The 25,312-nt window shown below is 42.0% G+C and overlaps 1 protein-coding gene across 5 annotated transcripts in view; it reads right to left on the bottom strand.

Moving 5' to 3' along the window:
• The window catches only part of ptpn13 (protein tyrosine phosphatase non-receptor type 13), a 142,926-nt gene extending 125,887 nt beyond the window's left edge, over positions 1-17,039 (bottom strand). For 4 of the 5 annotated variants that reach the window (XM_055864549.1, XM_055864559.1, XM_055864568.1 and 1 more), the window contains exon 1: positions 16,697-17,038. The gene's annotated coding sequence lies outside the window, so the exon portion shown is untranslated. Of the gene's footprint in view, positions 1-16,696 lie in introns of all 5 variants that reach the window. The other variant, XM_055864576.1, reaches the window with a different exon arrangement.
• Positions 17,040-25,312: the final 8,273 nt, after the last annotated feature.

The following is a 25,312-nucleotide window of genomic DNA, read 5'->3' as shown; positions in this document are numbered from 1 at the left end:
CGATCAGCTGTCTGTCCTGTCTCCCTGTAGCGCTGTCTTAGGCGTCTCACAGTACGGGCATTGCAATTTATTGCCCTGGCCAGATCTGCAGTCCTCATGCCTGCTTGCAACATGCCTAAGGCACGTTCACGCAGATGAGCAGGGACCCTGGGCATCTTTCTATAAATACCTAGGTGTCTGGCTAGACTAAACTCTCCTTCCAGACTCACATTAAGCATCTCCAATCCAAAGTTAAATCTAGAATCAGCTTCCTTTTTCGCAACAAATCCTCCTTCACTCATGCTGCCAAACATACCCTAGTAAAACTGTCATTACAAAATAGCCTCCAATACTCTACTCAGCAAATTGGATGCAGTCTATCACAGTGCCATCCATTTTGTCACCAAAGCCCCATATACTACCCAGCACTGCAACTTGTATGCTCTCGTTGGCTGGTCTTCGCTACATATTCGTTGCCAAACCCACTGGCTCCAGGTCGTCTATGGGTCTTTGCTGGGTAAGGGTCCGCCTTATCTCAGCTCACTGGTCACCATAGCAACACCCACCCGTAGCACGAGCTCCAGCAGGTATATTTCCCTGGTCATCGCCAAAGACAACACCTCCTTTGGCCGCCTTTCCTTACAGTTCTCTGCTGCCAATGACTTGAATGAATTGCAAAAAAATAAATAAATAAAATAAAATGTACTTTAAGTGTCAGCTGTCAGAGGAGCCCATCTGTAAATAGCCCATCCAACCAACTACCTACCTCATCCCCATATTTGTTTTTCTGCTGTTTAGCACATCAGTATTTCTACTTGCACTTCCTCATCTGCACATAATCACTCCAGTGTAAATTGCTAAATTGTAATTACTTCGCCACTATTGGCCTATTTATTGCCTTACCTACTTATTTCATTTGCACAAACTGTATACAGATTTTTCTATTGCTATTGACTGTAGTTTTGTTTATCCCATGTGTAACTGTTGTTTTTGGTCGCACTGCTTTGCTTTATCTTGGCCAGGTCGCAGTTGTAAATGAGAACTTGTTCTCAACTGGCCTACCTGGTCAAATAAAGGTGAAATAAAATAAATGTAAATAAACAATGTGGGGTCAAACGACATCAGGAGGGCTAGCTCAGAACTCCTGAAAATGTATTTTAAAAAGAACTGATTCTAGAAATGAAAGAATTTTTAAAAAGTGGCCAATTATCTCAGGTACCATCGTTGGGCCGTGGACGTGAAAGATTCAGCAGGCTACTGGCAATAAACATCTGGACACACAAACACACAACACTGTAGCACTGGTGGAATCACTTTCATAGATTAGTTTGATGCCTTTTGGAAACAGAAGATGTTCTACAGGAGTCCATCCAAATCACCTTGGCTCCAGGACTCTGTCCACGCATTTCAAGGCTGCGTTGAGACAATGACCCAAGAACAGCTCAGTTAATCCCTACCATTGTGTCGCTGAGTTGTCATAATGCTGCAGAAAATGTACATAGCAATAATTATGAAAATATAACATTTGTCATTCACACACACACACACACACACACACACACGTGTGTATGTATACATACATACATACATACATTAAAGAAATGACCAGTATATTGAATAGTTATTGCTTAGGCTAGTGCACGCCTGGGTCCTTCCTTAACCCACAATAAATACACCAACTGTGCTAGAAAATGCATTTACAATTCTTTCCTTGAAATTCATTAGGAATTAGAGTGCTGCATATCTCAACAATTATATAATTATCTGCACTTTCATAAAAACACTAGAGATAAAACGTTATGGACGAGATATTCTGCGTTATGGATGTGACAGGGTCCCAAAAGACAGAAAGCAAATTTACAACGATTTAGAAATGTCATTCTATAGTATTAATGACAGATGTTTTATTAAGAATATTTGAAAATGGTACCTCGTCTCTCTGTTGTCCACAAAAAGGACAGAGACTGAACAACTGGACCTGCAGCCACCCGGGCCTGGTCGGCATTGGCTGGCGAGATGTACACAAATCCTGTGTGGTCGTTTCTCCTGAAGAACTGCATCTCATCAGAGTCAGTCACCAGTCGCACAAACTACCTGTGTATATACACTGAGTATACCACAGAATACACAGTCCATGTCCTCCAGGCATGTCCTTCTTTAACGTGTCTCCTCCCCTTCATCTACACTGATTTGAAGTGGATTTAAACAAGTGACATCAATAAGGGATCATAGCTTTAACCTGGATTCACTTGGTCAGTCTGTCATGGAAAGAGCCTAATGTTTTATAGACTAAGTGTATACCTCTAACCCTAGACTCAGGGACTGATACTCATTTCATTCCCTTGTTTATTTGAGCTAGATGGACTCATTCTTAACTCATCCCTGCTATATATTGACATATATCATTATGTTGATGTCTTTCCTATGAAGGGTTAAACTTAATTTTCGTCATGTGAAATGGTCAAAAAAAACATTAAATTATAACCTACCAGTGGCACAGGTTTTGCATTTTAGTATACATTTGTTGTCAGATTGTAAAATCACCTAAGGCTTGCCAGTTGCAGTTAACAAGCATTCATACACAGACCAATATTGTCACTGGGGGGTACACGTAGTTACTCAGGAAGTTAAACTCAGTATGACCAGTGAAGGTTTCTGGATAAAAAGAAATACATATCAGACCTTTATTATGCCATGTGATCACATGCAATGCTCCAGTTAGCAGAACAACACATGATTACAGTTCATATGAGGACGGGAGTATAGATAGATCACACACAGATAAAGATTGCCCGCTAGCTTGTCTGTGATGGTTACATCCGGTACGCTTAGAACGAGTACTGACAAAGAGACAAAAGGAAACCAATCACACACACCTAAGCTCTTGACGAAAGTCAACTTTGCACAGAAAGTTTGTATTCAGTCATACTCGAAATGAGTCGACAATAACAACCTCTCCTCATCCGTTACGGATGTGACTGCCTGTCCAAATCAGTGTTCATTCTATAATAGCACTGAATGGAAAATCATTTCTTTATAGTTTCATTAACCTTCCGACTTGGTCAGAAACACAGGGGGACAGATGGGAGTAACAAAACAAGTTATAAGAGCCCATTGTCAAAAGCTAGGAATTCTGGTTGACTGAAAATAGAGCCTTTTTAAAAGGCCAAATGTAGTCTTTACTTCAAAATACACACATTCAAGGTAAATCTTTTAAGCAGTTTCATAAGGAATTCATGGATTTTGTTTTTCCATGCGCAGGTTGAACTTACTATGGAATTGCTCATAAGTAATGAACTAAATAGGGTGTCAATTAGGACTATCATAGACATGCCTCATTTACAACAGGTTAACTGCAGAACTAATATGTGTTCCACTAGAGACGTGTCTTAACAAAGCTCTGCTTGGGAAAAACCTATTTGAATTCATTTCATACAGTCAAATGAGGCAAGACCTGAGAACAAGTCCAGACAATGTCTACATTCAATCAGCCTCATATCATCGGGGCATGGACTCTATGATGTGCCAAGCGTCAAGTCTGGAGGAAACCTGGCACCATCCCTATGGTGGTGGCAGCATCATGCTGTGGGGATGTTTTTCCAGCGGCAGGGACTGGGAGACTAGTCAAGATCGAGGCAAAGATGAAGAGAAAAGTACAGAGATCCTTGATGAAAACCTGATCCAGAGCGCTGAGGACCTCAGACTGGGGTGAAGGTTCATCTTCCAACAGGACAACGACCCTAAGCACACAGCTAAGACAACGCAGGTGTGGCGTCGGGACAAGTCTCTGAATGTCCTCGAGTGGCCCAGCCAAAGCCCAGAATTTAACATCTCTAGAGAGACCTGAATATAGCTGATCAGCAACCCTCCCCACCCAACCTGACAGCGCTTGAGGGGATCTGCAGAGAGAAATGGGAGAACCCCCCCCAAAATACAGGTGTGCCAAACTTCTGATAGGCTAATTGACATAATTTGAGTCAATTGGAGGTGTACCTGGGGATGTATTTCAAGGCCTACCTTCAAACTCAGTGCCTCTGAAAAATCAAAAGAAACCTCCACAAGTCTGGTTCATCTTTGGGAGCAAATTCCAAACCCCTGAAGGTACCACGTTCATCTGTACAAACAATAGTACGCAAGTATAAACACCATGGGACCACACAGCCATCATACCGCTCAGGAAGGAGACACGTTCTGTCTCCTAGAGATGAACGCACTTTTGTGCGAAAAGTGCAAATCAATCCCAGAACAGCAAAGGACCTTGTGAAGATGCTGGAGGAAACAGGTACAAAAGTATCTATATCCACAGTAAAATGAGTCCTATAATCGACATAACCTGAAAGAAGCCACTGCTCCAAAACCGCCATAAAAAACCCAGACTGTGGTTCGCAACTGCACATGGTGAAAAAGATCGTACTTTTTGGAGAAATGTCCTCTGGTCTGATGAAACAAAAATAGAACTGTTTGGCCATAATGACCATCGTTATGTTTGGATGAAAAGAGGGGAATGCTTGCAAGCCGAAGAACACCATCAAAACCGTGATGCACAGGTGTGGCAGCATCATGTTGTGGGGGTGCTTTGCTGCAGGAGGGACTGGTGCACTTCACAAAATAGATGGTATCATGAGGCAGGAAAATTATGTGGATATATTGAAGCAACATCTCAAGACAGTTAGGAAGTTAAAACTTGGTTGCAAATGGGTCTTCCAAATGGACAATGACCCCAAGCATACTTCCAACATTGTGGCAAAATGGCTTAAGGACAACAAAGTCAAGGTATTGGAGTGGCCATCACAAAGCCCTGACCTCAATCCGATAGAAAATTTGTGGGCAGAACTGAAAAAGCATGTGCGAGCAAGGAGGCCAACAAACCTGACTCCGTTACACCAGCTCTGTCAGGAGGAATGGGACAAAATTCACCCAACTTATTATGGGAAGCTTGTGGAAGGCTACCCAAAACGTTTGACCCAAGTTAAACCATTTAAATGCAATGCTACCAAATACTAACTGAGTGCATGTCAACTTCTGACTCACTGGAAAGTGATGAAAGAAATTAAATAAATCTCTATTATTCTGACATTTCACATTCTTAAAATAAAAGTGGTGATCCTAACTGACCTAAGACAGGGAATTAAATGTCAGGAATTGTGATAAACTGAGTTTAAATGTATTTAGCTAAGGTGTATGTAAACTTCCGACTTCAACTGTGAATGCAATTTTATTTTTAATAAATTAGAAAATCTAAAAACCTGTTATTGCTTTGTCATTATGGGGTATTGTCTAGATTGAAGGACATTGTTTTGTTGTTAGCATGCCAATTGCAGGCTCCCTCAACTTGAGACATATGTGGCATTGTGTTGTGACAAAAAAGGCCACTTGAAAATGTACAGTTGTCCCAAGCACAAGGTTCGCCTGTGTAATAATCATGCTGTTTAAATAGCTTATTGATATACCACACCTGTCAGGTGGATGGATTATATTGGTAAAGCAGAAATGCTCACTAACAGGCATGTAAACGAATATATGACCAAAAGTATATGGACACCTGCTCGTCGAACATCTCATTCCAAAATCATGGGCATTAATATGGAGTTGGTCCCCCATCGCTGCTATAACAGCTTTCCACTCTACAAGAGCATTAGCTCACAGTTGGCGTTCCAATTCATCCCAAAGGTGTTCAATGGGTCAGGTTGAGGTCAGGGCTCGGTGCAGGCCAGTCAAGTTCATCCACACCGATCTTGACAAACCATTTCTGTATAGACCTCGATTTGTGCGCAGGGACATTCTCACGCAGAAACGGTAAATGCCTTCCTCTAAAATCTTGCCACAAAGTTGGAAGCACAGAATTGTCTAGAATAGAATCGTATGCTGTAGCATTAAGATTTCCCTTCACTAGAACTAAGGGGCCTAGCGCCTGAACCATGAAAAACAGCCCCAGTATTCCTCCTCCACCAGACTTTAGTTGGCACTATGCAGTCGGGCAGGTAGTGTTCTATTGGCATCCACCAAACCCAGATTTGTCTGCGAGACGGTGAAGCGTGATTCATCACTACAGATTCCAACGGCGGCGAGATTTACACCGCTCCAGCCGACGCTTGACATTGCGCACGGTGATCTTAGGCTTGTGTGCGGCTGCTCAGCCATGGAAACCCATTTCATGAAGCTCCCGACTAACAGATCTTGTGCTGACGTTTGGAACTTGGTGAGTGTTGCAAATGAGGACAGACGACTTCAATGCACTCGATGGTCCCGTTCTAAAGACCTTGTGTGGCCTACCACTTCCCGACTGAGCCGTTGTTGCTCCTAGACGTTTCCATTTCACAATAAAGAGCACTTAGTTGACCGCGGCAGCTCTAGCATGGCAGAAATTTGACGAACTCACTTCTTGATGAAAGCGGCATCCTATGACGGTGGTGCCACGTTGAAAGTCACACTGAGGTCTTCCGTAAGGCCAATCTACTGCCCATGTTTGTCGATGGAAATTGCATTGCAATGAGCTCGATTTTATACACCCGTCAGCAATGTGGCTGAAATTGCCAAATCCACTAATTTGAAGGGGCGTCTATATTCTTTTGTATATATAGTGTATGTGCACACAATTTGAGAGAAATAAGCTTTGTGCATTTGGAACATTGTGATTTGATAATGTGATTTTAGTGCGTTTCGATGTTCCAAACATTGCTCACCATATGTCTGCTGCAGAGGGATAGAGACATGAGACATGAGAAAACTAGTTTTGATCAGTCATGGAAATAAAAAAGTGCTGAAAACAAATCTATTCCCAAAATGGAGAACATTTTGTGCTGAGTTTGCAGTGTGTGTGTGTGTGGGGGGGGGGGTTTAGTGTCTATGATTAACGGGCAACGGACAAGGCGAAGCGCATCATATAGGACCCCACACAAAATGTTGCCCAATGTTAAGAATAGGAACAGGGTAAGTTGTTCCATCAGCCATCGAGCTGCTGAACCAGTGGGACGGTAGGCTGCAGGCTTTGAATACAGTATGTGAACATGTAAATCTGTGACTTTCAAGTTTTCAGTACTGCATGTAAGTGTTGTGTATTTGTATGCTGACGCCACAAAAAAAATGGTTTTATGTAAATGGATGATAAAGTATATCTTACAGTAGAGTTCATTACACAGTAGAGAACTCTACAGTTGAGTACACTATAATATACTGTATTGTACTGTACAAACATCTTTGATTGGTTCAAACTTGATCCGGTCCAGAACAACCAGATTTGGTATTATTTTGAGGGCAGACCTCATTAAAATAGCAGCATATAATAGTGTGTAAAATAACACCCAAATAAGCAAAAGGAGGATATTTCATATGTATTCCTTTTGTGTACCTATTTAGGATACATCACCATGAAGAAAACGATATTCATTTCCATAATTATTCATTTCTTATGCATCAGGGACCCATGATAAAATTCCATTACAGAAAGGTGGTTACCAGGTGCAAATCCACTTCACCTACTGTAGTTCAATAACCAAAATAGATTTGTGTCACGTCATAGCCGGAGCAGATTAAGAGTTTTTGGAAAACGTGGATATAAACGGAGGGAGGTTTTACCGAAATTCTTGTTACCAAACTTTGCATATGCACTGTTCTTCCAGTAAATGTTATTGTAAAATGTCCAGCGTACATTGTTAAAAGTAGTCCTTGTGCATAGAGTTATGGTTTGTTAAACGCAATTCCGGAATTGAGCTTTCTATAAGACTGTCGAATGGCAATTTAAAAATGGCCACGTCCATTCCATTATCTATATTTAAATAGGTTTTCTATGGAGGAATGACAGTATAATTTACTACAGATAGGTATTCTCCCATTCAAGATATTCTCTGATGTGTGGACCTCCAACCATCTTTATGGTGCCATTTGAAAAGTTAAAATGTACATTTATCAGCCAAAACATATCACCCATCCTGTATTCAAAAGAATGTTATGACTCAACCAATGGTGGGCACAACAAACACCTCCGATGTAAAGTAGGGTTTAGACTACAACATAATAAACATGTATTTGGTGAGGATTTTAATAGACTAAAATTGGTAGGATTAATTTTGTTGTGAAAAAATGTCAACATTTGTATTTTAAAACTTAAGAATTAATAGTTTGACAACCTTGTGTGTAAGCTTTTAAAAAATGTTAGCAATCTCACCCGTTTATCTTTTCCAGTGATTGATGTTTCTATGTCTCACGGTGTGGTGGCAGGGGCTCAACGTTCAGCACCTTGACCTCTTGAATGTTTTGGCATTCAGGTCCAAAAAGTCACTTTCTACAAATGATACATCCAGCTCAATGTAAGTCACACTCATAAAGAAAGAGTTGTTTGATGCCTTCTTTCACCTTTTGTCACTGTCCCCAATGGCACCCTATCCCCATAGTGCCATATGGGCCCTGGCCAAAAGTAGTGCACTATATATAGGGAATAGGGTTCCATAGGGCTCTGGTCAAAAGTAGTGCACTATATAGGGAATAGGGTTCCATAGGGCTCTGGTCAAAAGTAGTGCACTATATAGGGAATAGGGTTTCCATAGGGCCCTGGTCAAAAGTAGTGCACTATATAGGGAATAGGGTTCCATTTGGTACGCATTCAGTGTGATAAACCCCAGCTGCTAGGCTGGGACGATAAAGTATGTTTAAATCCTCTGAATCCGATTGCGACGTGATGCAAGTGAACTATCGAAAACGTCGGGTTTTAAAGGGATTACATTTAACTAAGCAAAAACCATGAGTACCTAAATAGATGTGCGCCACATTTCAATTGAAATGTGGAGTCAGACCGTATGTGGGGTTTACTGCCTGTTGCTGTAATGCTGATGTAACAGGGCTACATCACTTATGGGTTGTATTGTTTCCCCTATATATGTGTATAGATGAATGGCCACAGGAAGAAACCAGTTGATGCTCACCACCACCAAAATAAAACACTGAAACATAGATTCTGTCATGAATATTACACGCAGGGATGGATCGGTTTTGCAGAAACCTCTGCTAAATCCTGAAGCTTATCTAACACAATCCACGCTGGTCAAAACGCAGAAAAAAATAGATAAGAATCAGCATCACAATCTACAAATCAGCCAAATGTTGCTACACAATTATTCTAATGGATGGTAAGTGGATCAGTACGGTAGAGTTGATGAATAGGAATGTAGGGATAGTAATACATATTTATGCAAGAATGCAAGTTAAAATACTTTGGTCAATGGGATGGATCCAGGACTAAAGGGAAAGTGGTTTACAACCCATAGCGATACTCATTAAAATTTACAGAATGGGTGAGAGTGAGTAGCGTGGAGAAGACCTTGGCCCAATTGTTCAGCGTTCTTGTTATTTCAACAGAGACCTAACAGAGGAATGTTTTTATCCTGACAGAGGCTGCTATGGAGGGCAGGCCCTATTCTCAGAGAGAGAGAGAGAGAAAGAGAGAGAAAGAGAGAGAAAGAGAGAGAAAGAGAGAGAAAGAGAGAGAAAGAGAGAGAAAGAGAGAGAAAGAGAGAGAAAGAGAGAGAGAGAGAGAGAGAGAGAGAGAAAGAGAGAGAGAAAGAGAGAGAAAGAGAGAGAAAGAGAGAGAAAGAGAGAGAAAGAGAGAGAAAGAGAGAGAAAGAGAGAGAAAGAGAGAGAAAGAGAGAGAAAGAGAGAGAGAGAGAAAGAGAGAGAAAGAGAGAGAAAGAGAGAGAAAGAGAGAGAGAGAGAAAAGGAGAGAGAAAGAGAGAGAAAGAGAGAGAAGAGAGAGAGAAAGAGAAAGAGAGGAAGAGAAGAGAAAGAGAAAGAGAAAGAGAAAGAGAAAGAGAAAGAGAAAGAGAAAGAGAAAGAGAAAGAGAAAGAGAAAGAGAGAGAGAGAGAGAGAGAGAGAGAGAGAGAGAGAGAGAGCTGGCGGGCGAGAGAGAAAAAGAAAGTGTGTGAGAGTGAGAAAGAGCACAAGAACGAGAAGAGAAGAAGAGTGAGAAAGAGCACAAGAACGAGAAGAGAAGAAGAGTGAGAAAGAGCACAAGAACGAGAAGAGAAGAAGAGTGAGAAAGAGCACAAGAACGAGAAGAGAAGAAGAGTGAGAAAGAGCACAAGAACGAGAAGAGAAGAAGAGTGAGAAAGAGCACAAGAACGAGAAGAGAAGAAGAGTGAGATAGAGCACAAGAACGAGAAGAGAAGAAGAGTGAGATAGAGCACTAGAACGAGAAGAAGAAGAGAGAGAAAGGAGAGAAAGAGGGTGTGAGTGTCATTTTCTCTTTCCAAAAGAGGGTTGTGGTTTGTTCTATTCCAAGTTATTTCCCACACTACATTTAGAGAGGAACAAACTAAGACTACTATGTCACAGTCACAAGAAGGTGCTATACATGGTCACAAGCTAGGTTGTATATTCTAAAATTCACCCCCCAAAAATGCACCTTTTCCCACCAGTGGTGTTACCAGTGGTGTGGTGTGGTTTCCACCAAACTGTTGCAGATGAAAATTAGGGCGTGGTGAGTAGGTGTGTCCAAACCTTGGACTGGTACTGTATACTAAGGAATTTGTGAAAATTCTGTAGCAATATAGAGTGGGAAAACGGCTGTGCGTTTGTACAATTAAGACACTGCAGTACATAAAACCTAATAAAAACATCTGTCTTGTCCAGGACTGGAGCCTACACAGACCGGTGGCCTATATATAGCCAATCAGAGCTGCATTAGGCCTATATCATTTGCCGCACGGGCCTGCCATCATTCCCTTGCCAAAAGCCACACCTGAATGGATTTCTGCAAATACCACAGGAGTGCCTCACATTTGGGAACTTTACAGTCCTAGTGATAAAACACCATGAAAAGATAGGCAACTGATGGCGAGAGCCTATGCACATCAACAAGATCAACAACTAATGCTAGCCAGAGTGAGACGCGCTAAAATCTAGAGGTAACACTAGATAAATGCCATCAAACTTTCTTCAGCTAGTTGGCCGTCAACTGCACTGATAAACGATGGGGAACAGTAGCCTTGCTCATCCTTCTGCAGTTTGCCTGCCAATGCACGTTTTCCCAACCCACGTTTTGACAACTGACAGGGAACTTGCCTGCCTGACAAATACATTTGACTGACAACAGATATGCTATGGATAACAGTCATTCATGTTATCCATGAATGTGGATAACAGTCATTCATGTTCAGAATAGCTAGCTAAGCAATTGACCCCTGCATCTCTAGTTGTAGGCAGTGAAAAACAATAAGGGGAATAAATCAGTGAAAACAACAATGTATTTTGTATTTTACACGAGCAACTGCGACCCAAACTGGCCATTGTTTTATTAGAAGAAAAAAAACATGTCCCTTTATAAATGTCCACAGGATGCTGTATAAAGCATTTTAAAATTAAAAAACAAAAAATAATATTTATACAGCCTTGTGCTGCTATGCTTGCAGATGTACATAATATGCTGCGACTAATCAAAAAGTATTTAATAACTTCAAAACAACAAAAGCAGCTATAAGTTGTTGTAACATTTAAACTTCAAACATGTTTTTCGTGTTTTTGCACAGCATGGATCACCAGTGCAGTTGAATGCAGCATTGCTGTATGGCGCACTCAAAATGTCCTGTTAGGTAGCCAGCCTAGGCTACTGCTCTACAGGCCTACATGCTCTACTGCCGTAACAGGCCTACATGCTCTACTGCCGTAACAGGCCTACATGCTCTACTGCCGTAACAGGCCTACATGCTCTACTGCCGTAACAGGCCTACATGCTCTACTGCCGTAACAGGCCTACATGCTCTACTGCCGTAACAGGCCTACATGCTCTACTGCCGTAACAGGCCTACATGCTTGTCCTCTGTAACAGGTCTACATGCTTGTCCTCTGTAACAGGTCTACATGCTTGTCCTCTGTAACAGGTCTACATGCTTGTCCTCTGTAACAGGTCTACATGCTTGTCCTCTGTAACAGGTCTACATGCTTGTCCTCTGTAACAGGTCTACATGCTTGTCCTCTGTAACAGGTCTACATGCTTGTCCTCTGTAACAGGTCTACATGCTTGTCCTCTGTAACAGGTCTACATGCTTGTCCTCTGTAACAGGTCTACATGCTTGTCCTCTGTAACAGGTCTACATGCTTGTCCTCTGTAACAGGTCTACATGCTTGTCCTCTGTAACAGGTCTACATGCTTGTCCTCTGTAACAGGTCTACATGCTTGTCCTCTGTAACAGGTCTACATGCTTGTCCTCTGTAACAGGTCTACATGCTTGTCCTCTGTAACAGGTCTACATGCTTGTCCTCTGTAACAGGTCTACATGCTTGTCCTCTGTAACAGGTCTACATGCTTGTCCTCTGTAACAGGTCTACATGCTTGTCCTCTGTAACAGGTCTACATGCTTGTCCTCTGTAACAGGTCTACATGCTTGTCCTCTGTAACAGGTCTACATGCTTGTCCTCTGCATGGTGTTTTGTTGCAGGTTTTGTTTTTTTGGTTATTCATTGTGAAGCTTTAAAAACCCAAAGCCAGACTGCAACATTTGAGTAGCTTGGCTATGACTGAAGTGTGTCTGTAGAACTACACGTTCCCTCCACGGTGCGTTGTAAACGGGACAAACGCATTTCAGAGCAATTCAAGTTAAAGCCTGATGTGCTGGCATTGGTCAATTTAATTTCATAAAGTAGATGGCTCAACTGTTGACTCGCTTGGTTGTCCTAGTCGGCCCACAGGCTTTGGGTTTGACAGGTAGACGCTATTTTATTATTATTATATTTTATTTGCCACCTTATGACTGACTTGTGATCATTGCCCTTGCTAGTCTGATTATATTGACATTTCCAGCCTTAGTCGCCCATAAAACAGTGCATCCCGAATGGGTGGAGGCAGCAAACAATGATAGCAATATTTTTTTGACTACCAAGAAAATGTATTGGTAAATTATATTAATCAAGCATTGAACTGCATCCATCTACTCTGCCAAAAATGCCTTAGCGTACGTCACGGCATTTATAAAATAGTACGTTTCCATCACAGCTGTCATGATATATTGTTAACATGTTATGACTTTACTCGCATAAAAACTGTGGATGGAAACATGGTTAGTGTCACAAGAAGGATATTAACTAAGACTACTATGGTATACAGGGTAACAGTCACAAGAAGGACATTAACTAAGACTACTATGGTATACAGGGTAACAGTCACAAGAAGGACATTAACTAAGACTACTATGGTATACAGGGTAACAGTCACAAGAAGGACATTAACTAAGACTACTATGGTATACAGGGTAACAGTCACAAGAAGGACATTAACTTAAGGGTTCCTAGTCTTAGGTTGTCCCAAATGGCACACTATTCCCTATATCAAATTGTATTTGTCACATTCGCCAAATACAACAGGTGTAAACCTTACAGTGAAATTCTTACTTACAAGCTCTTAACCAACAATGCAGTTTTAAGAAGTGTTAAAGTATTTACTAAAATAAACTGAAAAAATAAAAGACAATAGAAAAAGAACTAATAATGAAAGAGCAACAGTGATGAGGCTTTATATACAGGGGGTACAGGTACAGAGTCAATGTGCGGGGAACACAGGTTAGTCAAGGTAAGATGTACATGTAGGTAGAGTGACTAGTGCACTATTTTTGAGAAGAGCGCTATGGACCCTGGTCAAAAGTAGTGAACTACATAAGGAATAGGGCGGCATGTGGGACGTAGCCCTATTATGTGGTGCTGTAGTGTTTTTCCTCTCGCCGGTCTGACTGGCGCAGTTACTCACCATGAAAAACAACCCACTCTGTAAAATTACATTTTCAAGTGGGTGAATAAGACTGAATCAGTCAGATAACATAAATTGCCTCAGATTTTACTGCCATTTTTCTCTGCCTTTTAGGCCTACTAAAGAATTTTTTTTTTTTAAAGGAGACAGCAAACACACACACACACATAACACACACACACACATAACACACACACACACATAACACACACACACACCTTCCTTTCCGAACTTCACAGAAATCCCTCAAACTCACAAGTAATAATTGACAACTTTTGAAGCAATCAAAAGAAAAGCTGAGAATGTTACACATGCAGGCTTTAGTTTCCAACGGCATAATAATTCAGAGATCTGAAAACGAGCTGCTGGTTCATTTTCTCCAGACTTTAGAGCTGAGGTTGTGTTGGAACCGGTAAAACCATTTGGATCAGAAGGGGGGGAAAGCAACTGTAATAGTGATAGGTGGGAGAAGGAAAAAAATATATATTTTTCGACAGTTGCACATCACAATATTATTTTTGAACGATATATGGATATTTGAATAAGTATGAATTTGTATTTATTTTTGTTTTTGCTTTGTAGCACCTACAGATGAAACATTATGGCGTCTTAAAAAGGAGACATGGTAAGGGCAAAATGTCACAAATGTTCCAACTTCAATTCATTATCTCAGTTATGATTTAAGACACAAATGTCAAACATATGTCAACATTCAACGGCTTTCCCGGTCAGGTGAAAGAGCAACGGCTTTCCCGGTCAGGTGAAAGAGCAACAGCTTTCCTGGTCAGGTGAAAGAGCAACAGCTTTCCCGGTCAGGTGAAAGAGCAACAGCTTTCCCGGTCAGGTGAAAGAGCAACGGCTTTCCCGGTCAGGTGAAAGAGCAACAGCTTTCCCGGTCAGGTGAAAGAGCAACAGCTTTCCCGGTCAGGTGAAAGAGCAACGGCTTTCCCGGTCAGGTGAAAGAGCAACAGCTTTCCCGGTCAGGTGAAAGAGCAACAGCTTTCCTGGTCAGGTGAAAGAGCAACAGCTTTCCCGGTCAGGTGAAAGAGCAACAGCTTTCCTGGTCAGGTGAAAGAGCAACAGCTTTCCTGGTCAGGTGAAAGAGCAACAGCTTTCCTGGTCAGGTGAAAGAGCAACAGCTTTCCCGGTCAGGTGAAAGAGCAACAGCTTTCCCGGTCAGGTGAAAGAGCAACAGCTTTCCCGGTCAGGTGAAAGAGCAACAGCTTTCCTGGTCAGGTGAAAGAGCAACAGCTTTCCTGGTCAGGTGAAAGAGCAACAGCTTTCCCGGTCAGGTGAAAGAGCAACAGCTTTCCCGGTCAGGTGAAAGAGCAACAGCTTTCCCGGTCAGGTGAAAGAGCAACAGCTTTCCCGGTCAGGTGAAAGAGCAACAGCTTTCCTGGTCAGGTGAAAGAGCAACAGCTTTCCCGGTCAGGTGAAAGAGCAACAGCTTTCACTCTGTCACTCATTCTCCTTTAAATGTGGGGGAAACATCCTGTCCTGTTGATGTTTTGATGACAGGCAGCTAGACATAAAGGAGGTCCATCATTACTAAGCCCTTCAGTCATCTCTCTCCCCCTCTCTACCCCTCCCCCGCGGCACTCTATTGGTCTTCACCTCATCCGCCCATTCCTGCTCATCACAGCATTACCATGGAGACAGTGACATGCAGCTCATGGTTTTTACTAAACCCCCCCCCCCCCCCCCCCCCCTTCACTCCTGATTCTGGGATTTCTGACATCCCTGACTTCAACCAGAACTTCTGAAAAATCTGGGTAAAGTTCCCAGAAAGTTTCTGGAATGTTGCGACCTTACCCAAGACTCAATGTTCCTATTCTTATGTTTTCCTATTTCTTATTGTTGTTGCATTGTCAAGAAAGGAGCCTGAAAGTAAACATTCAGTTAGATGATAAATACACACAATGTGGACCATGTACATACAACTAATGAAGCATGTTGGTTTTCCCCATAGTATTAGAACTCAAACATAAAAACGGCCTTTTAGCCTATCAGTGATAAAGGAGACGGTAAAGTAACACCTTCCTAATCAAACTTTTCCTTGTTAAAATTGGGACTTTGCTCATTAGTTGCTGCATGGCCAACCCCCCAAAAAAACCTGAGTGTTGACTTTCCAAACATCTTATAGTTATGGATGGGGGGAGGGGAGATCTGCATTAGGCTTTATGCAATGTTGTCAACCTAGGAACCAAGACTAGATAGGTGGATGATTCTCCATTTAAAATCTGAAAGTTAAGTGAGATTCAAGGAACAGCTGAAATTCTATATTGAGTCATGATCCATTAATCTAATTGAACACGCGTTAGATTATCTAGCTGTAGCCCCCCATGAGGATTCCACAGGTTTTAGAGGATACAGGCCTATATGTAACCTACAATCTGACAGAACCGCCAAAATGACCCTTGGTGGATTTCAACCCTGGCTTCTAATGCAACCGTGTGCGCCTTTTATTTGGAATGATGATTAATATTATACATTAGACCTTTTAGATGCACGTTGAAACATCGTAACAAATGTACACAGAGCGATGTTGCAGTTGATTCCTCTGGCTACTTCAGAGCGCTGTTCCATCCTGTGGCATCTCGTGCTACAGCATTTTTCCTCGAGCGATACCTTCCTTTAGAACATTGTTGCAACACACATTCCATGCCACGTTCAAACCACATAGGTCAAGTTTCCACTAAAACGCAGCAACTATGTAACCATTAAAGACAAGTAATGAAAAGTAAAACCGACTAATTATTATATATATATTTTTTTTAAAGGGGTGTTTCCGCACATTCCTGCCTGGAAAAAAAGGTTGGCTTTAACCCCATGATAACAAAACTAGAACACTAGCACCGTTTCGGTTGTGAAGAGCGAGTGATTGGCTGAGTAGTGCTAGCCGCTTTGCACGTCCATAAACTTTTATGCTAAACAAACTTTAGAAAGAAAGCCCAACCTTTGGAAAAATAAGATAGAATTAGTCAACTTACCGAGCAACCTATGACACTAAAGAGCTTGAAGGAAAAATGTTCGCAGTCCGACTATCCTACAGAAGCGCAAACAACAGACGAAACGGAACGTCATCGCATCCACAATAGAACATCTTAAAGTTGACTGCTGCCGCGAGACTGTCGGAAAGGATGCAACAGGTTGATGTCCTCACGAGAACGTATTCGATCAAAAAATATATATATATCCGTTAAAAGCAACAAAACGCTGCGTTGAAAAAAAAAAATCTACTTTTAAACAGTCGTGGTGGGTTTGTCTGTCAATCCCCAGTTTGTTCGGCGAAGCCCTGTAACCATTACTGCTTATGACCGTTTTCCTTCTCCAGTCCCCTCCCTTCGCCCATCTAGTTGTGGCGGACTGGGAGTAACCAGACGCCATATTCACACTGTTCATTGGCTCTTTGCACGGGGACCGTCTTCGTCATATCAGCATCTGAGACGTCTCTATAGTTACCCTCAACAGGGAGGAAAATACTGTACAGTAGGCTAAGGCTACTAATGTTGATATAGGTGTACCAGTACTCTTTTGGTCAAGTTATAAAATCTGTCCAAGGTTTTCCATATGTGGTTTTCTAGGGATAGAGGGTAGCCATTCATGGTGGGTATTATTGAACAGTGGTATACAGTATATTTGTACAAAAATCGACAATGGAGCAGGCCTATGTATTCTATTCTATGGTCTGAGTAATTAACAATAGCTGGGCCCTTGAATCTAAAGCATTTTGGCAGGTCAACAAATATAAACAACTAAATAACAAACGTAAAGTAATCGTGCATTCAAACTCTCTCTCTCCACTCCAATGTCTAGCGTGGATATTCCTCAGTTAGCCTACCACAGAGGCTGCTAGGAATGGGCTATGGTATACTTACAGTATCTCTCCAAGCTCCCCCCTCCTCCACACAAACGCACGACGTTCTAACTTCTTTCTTTCTCTCTTGTTCTCTGTCTCTCACGCTCACTCTCATACACTTTCTCTCACTCGTTTTCTCACTTTTTAACAAACAACTATCAATCGTTGTAGTCCTATTGACACAATACGAGTGTTTTTTTGGGGGGGGGGGGGGGTCTATTTCGGCCATAGTTACTCGTGAGGAAAGTAGCACGTCATTTCACCACTTTCAATGACTAACAAGAGAAGAATGAGGTTTCACACCACAAATGGCGGGGTATGAAGGGAAGAAATAGGCTCAACTCTGGTTCTGTTGTTTTTCTTAAGCCTCTACATTTCTCTTTCAGAAACATTATCCAGAGCAGCAGAAAGTAAGCTATTTCCAAGCAGACCACAAAATGTTTGTTTCAGGAAAAAAAATTCCCACAAGATTTAAATCAGAGCACAGCAAATAGTCTAAGTGATTAAATACTGTACTGTTCTGTATTATGCTGTAACCAAACATAATCCACTTCTCCTTTAAACTTTTTCTTTATCTGCACTGTAAACTATTTGTAACTATTGACCACAATATAGATGATGATTCATGTTTTGTATTTTAATGAGAGAACATCCTACCCACAAGGGATGGAAGCAGGCTAGGCTATTTTAAACCATACGTTGTTAGAACCTGTGGACCGAACGGAAAGCATTTGCCAGCAGTGCCTATAGACCAAACTCATTAAACCCCCCTAATGACATGCATGATAGCAAATACAGGAGTAGGAGTGGGAGGAGAGAATATATATCTTGGTACAGTCAGTTGGTATTTATTTATATATTTTTAGTTATTTAACCTTTACTTAACTGGGCAAGTCAATTAAGAACACATTCTTAATTACAATGACGGGCTACACCGGTCAAACCCGGATGACGCTGGGCCAATTGTGCGCCGCCCTATGGGACTCCCCAATCACGGCCGGGTTCGATACAGCCTGGATAATTGGTCATCTGGGATTCACAGATGTGTATCACAAAACTTTTACGAACTTAAATGTATACTTTCAAAATATTATCAGAAGCATAAACAATATTGTATTGTATATGCCCTATATGTCAATCACATATCAACAACAACAACAAAAAACATTTTTAACATTGGCAGTTGAAAAATAGCAGCTATGAGAGCACTGCCACAGCAACTCTTTTGTTTGGAAATCTGATGCCATCCAGTCAGTCAGTCAGTCAGGAAGTAATTCAGCATCAAGCACTTCCTCAGTTTGCACTGGGCTGGCCGTTTCAAGCTCATTATTTGCCATCTAGTGGTTTTTTTAAATCATTGCAAGCAGGATGTGATAACAGACTTTTAGTGCATATTCTGCTCAATGAGGCCAACTTCCTTCATGCATTGGGGAGGGATATCTTTCAGGAATGTGTCAATTGTACAGATACAAACTCATTTTAACACACAGGTCTTTGTAACTGTGTGTGTTTGTTTATTTGTTATTTCAAGGTTTATTGTCACATGCACAGGATACAGCAGGTGTAAAACAATACAGTGAAATGCTTAACTTGCCACCTCTTTCCCAACAATAAAGGTATGAATATAGATAAGAGAAAAAACGTGAAATGCATTAAAAAAACATGAGCATAGTCTGATATACAGGTCTAATATACAGGTCTGATATACAGGTCTGATATACAGGTCTGAAAAAAGGGTAGAAACTGGGTGGTTCATGTGCTGAATGCTGATTGGCTGACAGCCATGGTATATCAGAACGTATACCACGGGTATGACAAAACATTTATTTTTACTGCTTTAATTATGTTGGTAACCAGTTTATAATAGCAATAAGGAACCTCTGGGGTTTGTGGTATATGGCCAATATACCACAGCTAAGGGCTGTGTCCAGGCACTCCGCGTTGCCTCGTGCATAAAAAGAACAGCCCTTAGCCGTGGTATATTGGCCATATGCCACACCTCCTCGTGCCTTATTGCTTAAATATACAGGTTTAATATACAGGTCTGATATTTTTTTTATTTTATTTAACCTTTATTTAACTAGGCAAGTCAGTCAAGAACAAATTTTTATTTTACAATGACGGCCTACCCCGGCCAAACCCGGACGATGCTGGGCCAAGTGTGCGCTGCCCTATGAGAGTGATTTGAGTAAGCAATGTACATGTAAACAGGGGTAAAAGTGTCTGATAGCAGGATCAATACTAATTGTAAAAATAATCATTATAATCAATCCATCAAGAATGGCATCATTGTGTGTGTTGCGTGCATGGTAATGAGTGAGTGTGTGTGTGTGTGTGTGTGTGTGTGTGTGTGTGTGTGTGTGTGTGTGTGTGAGTATGGGTGCATGAGTGTGTGTGTGTGTACGTGAGTTTGCGTGAATGTGAAGAACGTCACTGTAGGTGTATGTGGCTTAAATTGTGAAGTATTAGGAATAGTAAATAAGAGTCTGATAGCAGCAATTGTGATGTGTGTGTGTGTGTAGCATGAATGTATTTGTGTGTGTGGGTGTGTGTGTGTGAAAGACTTCTCAGGTTAGCTCTGCCTTCCTAAAAATTTGGTCATGTCCTTTGTGTTAACGACATTATTTATTTCTTATTTTTAAATGTATTTCAGATTCAGATCTACTTTATTATCATGTGCTTATTATCATGTGCTTATTAAAAATACGGTACATAAAACATGAAAACACAGAAACTACACAATATAATGAATTGAAAGTGCCATAGCTACACATTTAAAGTGAAAGTGCAATGTGCTGTGTACGGGAGGGACCAACAGACTATATCTATTAAACAGCCCAATGGTTGTTGGAATAAAAGAGTCCCCACAACTATCTGTTTTAATTTTATTTTGAAGAAGTCTCTTTCCCCCTTGTTCGGCTGCTGCTGAAGTTTGAGTGAAGGGGGTGAGTATGGTCATGTTAAATGCTGTCATGTTTTAGAAGGATGAGTTTTGAGTGAAGGGGATGAGTACTGTCTTGTAAAATGCTTTCGAGTTTTAGGAGGATGAGTTTACAGGTTGGAGGCTGATTCTTGATCTATACCAATTATCCTTCCCGCCGTCTTAATCACGCGCTGAAGCTTGACTTGGTCTTGCACTCGTATGTTTGCAAACACGCATATCAAGTCCAATCAAATCAAATTTGATTTGTCACATACATGTGTTTTGCAGATGTTATTGCGGGTGTAGCAAAATGCCAGTGGTTCTAGTTCCAACAATGCAGCAATATCTAACAAGTAAAATCTAACAATTTCACAACAAATACCTAAAACTGTCACGGTCGTTGAAATGAGTGCACCAAGATGCAGCGTGGTATGTTTCCATCCTTTTATTTAGAAGAGAAACTTAAAGCACAAAAACAATAAAGCGAATAAACGAAACGTGACGCTACATGCAGTGCAGAAAGCAACTACACACAAACATACCGGTAGTCAAGATCCCACAAATACAATGGGGAAATGGCTACCTAAATACGATAAATAGCTGCCTCTGATTGGGAACCATATCAGGCCAACATAAATATACAATTCCCCTAGATAACCCGCCCTAAATCACACCCCGACCCAACCAACATAGTGTCACGTTCCTGACCTATTTCTGTTAGTTTGTTGTATGTGTTAGTTGGTCAGGACGTGAGTTTGGGTGGGCATTCTATGTTTTCTGTTTCTATGTTGGTTTAAGGGTTGCCTGGTATGGCTCTTAATTAGAGGCAGGTGTTTGGCGTTCCTCTAATTGAGAGTCATATTTAGGTAGGTTGTTTCACAGTGTTCGTTGTGGGTGGTTGTCTCCTGTGTCAGTGTTTGTTGCACCATACGGGACTGTTCGGTTTGTTTTTGTACATCGTCATTTTGTGTAGTCTATTTTCCCTGTTCGTGCGTTCTTCGTGTTTAATGTAAGTTCCTCGTCCAGGTCTGTCTACTCCGTTTGTTGTTTTGTTAGTTATAGTGAAGTTCGTGTTTTTTTCGTCTTGTCTTTAAATAAATTATGTGTTCACAACCCGCTGCGCCTTGGTTCCATCACTACTCCTCCTTTTCGGTTGAAGAGGAGGAGGACTACCGTTACACATAGAGAATAAACAGCTCTCTATGGTCAGGGCGTGACAGTACCAGGAGGTTCTCAGGAGGTTCCGGACCGTGGACCGTCGTTGGAGGTTCCGGACTGTGGACCGTCGCCGGAAGCTCTGGACTGGGAACTGTCGCCGGAAGCTCTGGACTGGGAACTGTTGCCGGAAGCTCTGGACTGGGAACTGTCGCCGGAAGCTCTGGACTGGGAACTGTTGCCGGAAGCTCTGGACTGGGAACTGTCGCCGGAAGCTTGGTGCGTGGGGCCTGCACTGGTGGTACCGGGCTGGTGACACGCACCTCAGCACGAGCGCGAGGAGTAGGCACAGGACGTACTGGACTGTGGAGGCCCACTGGAGGCCTGATGCGTGGGACTGGTACAGGTGGCACCGGGCTGATTACTTTTATTTCTTTCATCACATACACTGAATTAGCATTTGGTAGCATTGCCTTAAACAATTTAAACTTGGGTCAAACGTTTCGGGTGGCCTTCCACAAGCATCCCACAATACTTTGGGTGAATTTTGGCCCATTCCTCCTGACAGAGCTGGTGTAACTGAGTCAGGTTTGTAGGCCTCCTTGCTCGCACACGCTTTTTCAATACTGCCCACAAATTTTCTACAGGATTGAGGTCAGGGCTTTGTGATGGCCACTCCAATACCTTGACTTTGTTGTCCTTAAGCCATTTTGCCACAACTTTGGATGTATGCTTGGGGTCATTGGACATCAGACCAGAGGACATTTCTCCAAAAAGTACGATCTTTGTCCCCATGTGCAGTTGCAAACCGTAGTCTGGCTTTTTTATGGCGGTTTTGGAGCAGTGGCTTCATCCTTGCTGAGCCGACTTTCAGGTTATGTCGATATAGGACTCGTTTTACTGTGGATATAGATACTTTTGTACCCGTTTCTTCCAGCATCTTCACAAGGTCCTTTGCTGTTGTTCTGGGATTGATTTGCACTTTTCGCACCAAAGTACGTTCATCTCTAGGAGACAGAACACATCTCCTTCCTGAGCGGTGTGAGGGCTGCGTGGTCCCATGGTGTTTATACTTGCGTACTATTGTTTGTACAGATGAACGTGGTACCTTCAGGCGTTTGGAAATTGCTCCCAAAGATGAACCAGACTTGTGGAGGTCTACGATTCTTTTTCTGAAGTCTTGGCTGATTGGCTGATGGAGGTGTACCTGATCCACAGGTACACCTCCAATTGACTCAAATGATGTCAATTAGCTTATCAGAAGCTTCTAAAGCCATGACATCATTTTCTGGAATATTCCAAGCTGTTTAAAGGCACAGTCAATTTAGTGTATGTAAACTTCTGACCCACTGGAATTGTGATACAGTGAATTATAAGTGAAATAATCTGTCTGTAAACAATTGTTGGAAAAATTACTTGTGTCATGCACAAAGTAATGTCCTAACCGACTTGCCAAAACTATAGTTTGTTAATAAGAATTTTGTGGAGTGGTTGAAAAACAAATTTTAATGACTCCAACCTAAGTGTATGTAACCTTCCGACTTCAACTGTATAAATATATGGACGAGCATATCAGACCAATGGACAGCACGCTCTGCAGGACAGATTTAAAGAACATTTCTAAGATATGGCGGTCGACATTGTTGGATTCCTGGCCTGTCTCCCCGTCTGGTACAGGTACCCCCACCACACTCCCCCCTCTCTCCTGAGTTCTCGCTCGCCTCCAGCACACACACACTGTTTGGGCGAGTGACTCTGAACTTATAATGGCTAGCCCCAAGTCGTTATAGGTCCTCAATGATGTCACCATTGCCTTGATTCTAAGCAATGTTGTGCTGCTATTTTTATTGACTTGGCCAAAGCTTTTGGCACAGTAGACCATTCCATTCTTGTGGGCCAGCTAAGGAGTATTGATGTCTCTGAGGGGTCTTTGGCCTCGTTTGCTAACTACCTCTCTCAAAGAGTGCAGTGTATAAAATCAGAAAATCTGCTGTCTCAGCCACTGCCTGTCACCAAGGGAGTACCCCAAAGGTCAATCCTAGGCCCCACGCTCTTCTCAATTTACATCAACAACATAGCTCAGGCAGTAGGAAGCTCTCTCATCCATTTATATGCAGATGCTACAGTCTTATACTCAGCTGGCCCCTCCCCAGATTTTGTGTTAAATGCTTTAAACAAAGCTTTCTTAGTGTCCAACAAGCTTTCTCTACCCTTAACCTTGTTCTGAACACCTCCAAAACAAAGGTTGTGGTTTGGTAAGAAGAATGCCCCTCTCCCCACAGGTGTGATTACTACCTCTGAGGGTTTAGAGCTTGAGGTAGTCACCTCATACAAGTATTTGGGAGTATGGCTAGATGGTACACTGTCCTTCTCTTAGCACATATCAAAGCTGCAGGCTAAAGTTAAATCTAGACTTGGTTTCCTCTATTGTAATCGCTCCTCTTTCACCACAGCTGTCAAGCTAACCCTGATTCAGATGACCATCCTACCTATGCTAGATTGCGGAGACATCATTTATAGTTCGACAGGTAAGGGTGCTCTCGAGCGGCTAGATGTTCTTTACGATTCGGCCATCAGATTTGCCACCAATGCTCCTTATAGGACACATCACTGCACTCTATACTCCTCTCTAAACTCCTCTGGTCATCTCTGTATACCCGTCGCAAGACCCACTGGTTGATGCTTCTTTATAAAACCCTCTTAGGACTCACTCCCCCTTATCTGAGATATCTACTGCAGCCCTCATCCTCCACATACAACACCCGTTCTGCAAGTCACATCCTGTTAAAGGTCCCCAAAGCACCTGGGTGGCTCCTCTTTTCAGTTCGCTGCAGCTAGCGACTGGAACAAGCTGCAACAAACACTCAAACTGGACAGTTTTATCTCAATCTCTTCATTCATAAACTTAATCATGGACACTCTTACTGACAGTTGTGGCTGCTTTGCGTGATGTATTGTTGTCTCTACCTTCTTGCCCTGTGTGCTGTTGTCTGTGCCCAATAATGTTTGTACAATGTTTTGTGCTGCTAACACGTTGTGTTGCTACCATGTTGTGTTGTCATGTGTTGCTGCCAGGGCAATGTTGTTGTCTTAGGTCTCTCTTTATGTAGTGTTGTCTCTCATGTCGTGATGTGTTTTGTCCTATATTTATATATTATTATTATAATTTTTTATCCCAGCCCCGGTCCCCGCAGGAGGCCTTTTGCCTTTTTTTAGGCAGTCATTGTAAATAAGAATTTGTTCTTAACTGACTTGCCTAGTTAAATAAAGGTAAAAAAATATATACAAAAATACTATAAAACGGTTCAGTTTGCGTTAAAAAATAAAAAATAAATCTGTAGCTTTGCACAGGCACAGTCACTGAATTTGAGCTGTGGGGTGTTTTTACATGAAATATCTGTCGCCTACACTATGCTAGCATTCTTAAATGTTTATAGAATCAAAAAAGGAAAGCTGTGTGTGTGTGGGCTGATGAGTGAGGCCTACTGATATGGCCATGCTCAGAGGGAGGAAGGTGCAGGATCAGAGAGAAAGGAAGAGAGAGAGAGAGAGAGGGTAGCTCGAGCCTTCTCTCCTCCATACCCACCCCTCCCATCCAGGCCCTCCTATGTGCTCCGGGCATTGACGTCACATTTGCTCCTTTCAGTTGCCATAGCAACTTATTTCCCT

This window comes from Salvelinus fontinalis, chromosome 2, assembly GCF_029448725.1.
Source record: "Salvelinus fontinalis isolate EN_2023a chromosome 2, ASM2944872v1, whole genome shotgun sequence".
NCBI classification, from domain to species: Eukaryota; Metazoa; Chordata; class Actinopteri; order Salmoniformes; family Salmonidae; genus Salvelinus; species Salvelinus fontinalis.
The sequence above is the reverse complement of the archived record's forward strand: the minus strand, read 5'-3'. Positions and strand labels throughout refer to the sequence as shown.